Source organism: Pinus tabuliformis, chromosome 1_2, assembly GCF_031772625.1.
Source record: "Pinus tabuliformis cultivar Carrire ecotype Pingquan chromosome 1_2, CPIR1, whole genome shotgun sequence".
Classification (NCBI taxonomy): Eukaryota; Viridiplantae; Streptophyta; class Pinopsida; order Pinales; family Pinaceae; genus Pinus; species Pinus tabuliformis.
The window spans coordinates 769444031-769448932 of record NC_142298.1 but is presented as its reverse complement, the minus strand read 5'-3'; positions in this window follow the sequence as shown (position 1 = coordinate 769448932).

The window sequence follows — 4902 nt, the reverse complement described above, 5'->3', positions numbered from 1 at the left end:
TACTGTTCCTTTCTCTGCTATGCTTCTTGAGTCTTATTTTGCCTGAGCTACTTCTTCCTTCATTGTTGCTATCCACGCTTTTTTTGTTCTGTGCTTTCCTGATTGCTATTATGAATGTGACATAATAGAACTCAAGTCGAGTTCTGCTTAATGCCTTTCATGGGAGCGCTGCTCCTTTGTATTCTCTGTTCTCCGATCGGCGCTTCATCGGCCATCGAGGGATTGACCCATCGCATATCGGCACATCCATTCCATGCTAGCTCTCTGATTCGACTATCCATGCTTCATCGCATTTCCCTGCACCGCTCTGATCTTCGCTGTCCTTTACTCCATCAAATCTAACTCTCTGGTGTATGATTTTAGATCCGATGGTAGTGACTTCACTCGGTCAACAAAATGATCGGCGAACCTCCACCGTTAATCATCACCACTAGATCCGATGGCTGACAGTGATTTCGTGTGGACCACTTGCACAATGGTTATCCGCCCGAAAGGTTGTCTTTTCCTCTCTCCTTCGCTACTACATGTCGAGCAGTTAATGGAATCAGGTGCCCAATCCGAATTACCACTTACTACTTTTTTCTCGCCCGAAATACCATTTCAAGTATAAAAACCACCTTTTCGCTGGCTATCTTCTGCATGCCTTCCCCATGCAATGACCATTAGATCTATCGATATATCGATCAGATTACTCTCGCTCCCCTTTAACAATCCACCAATTGTGATATGAATACTCCGCTCCATGCAAATTAATTCACAGAGAGGTAGGGAAGGTAATAGATTTGTGTGAAGGGCTTGGAGAGGGTGACAACCCTGATCGCTGAACTGGGGAGTAGAGAAACTTTGCGTGAGCACAAATTTGCATGAAACTCTTGCTTGAAATTCAATTTCCTTTTGCTTTTATAGCATTTCTGAGCACTCCAGTGTCTGCCTTCGATGGGGTGGTCTGCAGCATGATTCTCGTGACCAAGATTGTAATCTTGCTGCCTTCCTATACTCATGCAAATTTCTGAACTACTGAGTTTTTTCCATTGCATTCTCATGACTTTCTGCCTTTATCTGCAATGGAGTGTCCTTTGATGATTTTTGACTATTGATTTATTTTTTGTTTCTTTTATCATTGTGATTTGTTCCTTATTTTTGGGGATCCTCACACTTATGATCTTTTGCTGATTATTATGGGACTGAGTTGAGATATTCCAACTGATTTTCATGAGTATTCCCTTCAAGTTTTTCCACTGCTTGATTTTCATAATAATCCACCTATTGATTATGTGTTCTCAAGACATGTCTGAAGATTACAGTGCCAGAGTCTTCAAGGTTCTTCCTAATTCTTCTAAGAATTCTGTTCATGAACTCATTACTTGGGCTTTTATTTCATGCCAATGCCTCTACTATTATGGCTGAGTCTCCTATTATTATAGGATTTTGTATTTCTCTTTTTTTGGTCATTCTTTATGCCATCAACAAGCTGTATGCTTCAGCCTTATTATTTGAGATTATTCTAAGTCCCCATTCATATGTGACAATTTCTCTCCCATTAGGATCAAGGATTAATCCCCCTGCCATTGCCTTTCCCAGTTTATGCTTTGAGTCCCCATCAAATTAGAGGTAGCATCTGTTGTGATTTTTTTTCCAAATTTCTAGTTCCTCTTCACTCATTCTTATTTTCCAAATATTTCGTGAGTTTGCTTTCCTTTGTCCTTTTTGTCCATTGTTATTTATTATGGCTTTGTTGAGCCAATCTTGTTCTTCTTGTTGTATAATGTTGTGATCTGTAGGTGTTGTTCCTTTAACATTGAGGATTTCAAAAGTTAATCCCCACGTTTTTTTATAGATTTTTCCCTATTCTTGAAGTTTGGTTTTTGAAGATGCACGTATTTCTTGTCAACCAAATTTGCCAGCATAGTACTGCTGGGATGCATTTCCATATTCTTTGAATTGTGACTTTCTTCTTTGTTGTACATGGATAGGCCTTCTCTAGTGTTTGTAGAAAATCTAGCAATGGCTCTTCAAAATTTATTCTTATTTTCAAGGGGCTTATAAGCTGTTGCCAACATTCTTTGGCAAAAATGCATTCTTGAAATAAATGTTGAATGTTTTCTTCAGCCTGTTGGCATAATGGACATCTTGATGGACCTTGGAAACCTTTTTTTTTTAAGTTTTCACTAGTTTATACCTTCCCTTTTAAAAGAGTCCAGATGAACATTTTGATCTTAGGCAACCTTTCAGATTTCTAGGCTATTTTCCAGGGGTCCCAATCTTGTTGGTTTGGTTGTTCTTGTAGGATTTTGCATCCCATCTTCACTATACAATGCCCACCACTAGGATCCTAGAGGTATCCATATTATTCATCATAGTTGATTGGCACTGCCCCTTTTAGGAGCTGCCTAATTCTGCTCCATTTCCCTTCCAGATTTGTAGGTATTGTTGAGAGTTTCTAGTCTTGCCAATCCTTTTGGTTCCATAGAGAAATTGAGAATAGAGTGTTAATACCTTTTCCTTTCATCCACTCTTGGATGCCTTCTATTTTTGTATGAGTCTTCAGTGGTTCTTTTCCCATGATTATGTCCTCCCATATCGATATTGTTTTCCCATTTCCTGGGGTTTTAGAGATGTAGCTACTCATTAGAGGATTTTTTTTTTTTTACTAGCGTCCAAGCTTGAGTACATTGGCTTGTTGGGATATTTCCATTGAGCAATATTTCCCTTGAACCATCCATGTATTTTGAGATGAGAGTTTTTTTCCACCAACTCTCTTTTCCTGTGATCAATCTCCATACTATCTTCATTCCCAGGGCTACGTTCATGAGTCCAGGTATCCGTATAGAAAGGCCTCCTTGTTCGTATGGTAGCACTACTTGCATCCATCTCACCAGGCTGAGTTTTTTATTTTCTTGTTCCCCCCCGCCATAGAAAGCTTCTTAAGATTAACTCCATTTGTTTGTGTGCACTTGTTGGGGCCATGATTATTGCATATTGGTAGATTGGTAGTGCTGCAAGGAGTTCTTTGATTAAAATAACCATTCCTGCCAAATTTAACCACATCATACACCAGCTCTGAATTTTGTTTTTCATTTTTTCAATTTGCTTAGTCCATATTTTTGCCTTCATGTTCTCTTTTGAGATTGGAAGTCCTAGGTAAAAGAAATGGGTCCATTTTTCTTGTACTGGGATTTCTAATATTTGTAAAATCCTTTGCATGATTATGGGGGGGTGTTCCATCCATTTATTCTACATTTTGTGTTATTCAGAAGCCCACCTAAAACCTGTAAAAAATCATCTAATTTTTTTTTTAACCTTCTTGCTATTATTTTTGATGCCCCTCCCAGCAGCAGGGTGCCATCCTAGAAAAGTGAGTACTTGATTGTTTTTACTCTTTTTGCTATTTTGAGCCCTGTAATGTTTCTTTATTTTCTTTGTTTTTCCAAAGCTCTGCTTAGAGTTTCAGCCATTATAATATATAGGAAGGGTGAGAGAGGGCATCCTTTCCTGAGTCCTCTTGTGCTTTGAAAAAATTCACTTGGTCTTCCATTTATGGGGGGGAAATCTAAGGGGTGGAGATGCATGCCTGGATGACTTCTATTATTTCTCTTGAGAAACCCAGTTTATGAAGAAAAACCATGAGATATGGATGGATGACCCTATCAAATGCATTTGCCATATCTAATTTAATCATTATGCCTTTTTCTTGCCTTAGCATACTAGAGTGTACAACTTCCTCTACAATAATCACATTATCTATGATTTGCCTGTTGGGCATAAATCCTCCTTGATTTTCAGATATGATTATTGGTAGCACTTCCTTGATTCTATTTGCAATTATTTTTGTTATTATCTTATAAGAGGAATTGCACAGAGATATAGGGAGATACCTGTTGAAGGTGGAGGGATTTGACTCCTTTGGGACTAGAGTGAGGTAGGAGGATTTTGTGTTGCTTCCAATTTTTTTTTTTTTTTTTTTTTTTTTTTTTTTTTTTTTTTTTTTTTCTGAAAACATTCTTCACCATTCTTAAGAAATCTTTTCTGATTGTATACCAATGAGATCTGAAGAATTCTATTGTAAATCCGTCAGACCTTGGGGCTTTATCCGGATGCAGGCTCCATATAGCCACCAATACCTCTTCTTCTATGATTTCTTTACACATTTCTACGTTTTGATCTCTTTTTATTTATTTTTTGTGTGTTGAAGGAAATCTTCATATTCAGCCATTTCTTCTTCTTCTGATAGTAAATTTTTAAAGTGCTTGTGGGTTGTTTTTTTTAATTCTTCTGCACCTTTGACATCTTGACTTTCCACTTGGATTTTTTATATTTGATTTCTTGCTCTTCTAATCTTCATCGAGTTATGGAAAAAAGATGTATTTTTATCCCGTGCCTTGAGCCATAGGATTTTGGATTTCAGTCTAACCTCCTCTTCTTTCCTATTTTCCCTGTATTCCTAAAAGATTTCCTTTTCTCTTAGATAATCTTGCTTGCCTTCTCCTCTACCTTCTTTTTCAATTTGCACGCTGTCCATTCTCTGTTGTAATTCTTTTTCCTTTTTTTTTTTTTTAATTTCATTTACTCTTGCCCATTCCTTTAACTTGATTCTTGCATTTTTTAATTTTGTCTCCCAAATATATTGTGGTGATTCTGATACTCTTGGCTCCCATGCTTCCTTAATTAATCATTGATTTCTGTATTGCTATCCCAAATTGAGTTGTATCTAAATGGGAGCAGTCCTTGATTTTCCATTTTTCCCATGACTATTGCCACCGATTTATGGTCGGATGCCGATGTGTGAATGATTTTTGTTTTAATGGCACTATACACTGCTATTATGTTTTCTTGTATCAGGATTCTGTCCAGCCTTTCTTTTATGTTGCTTTTTCCCACTCTTTTATTGTTCCAAGTGTATTT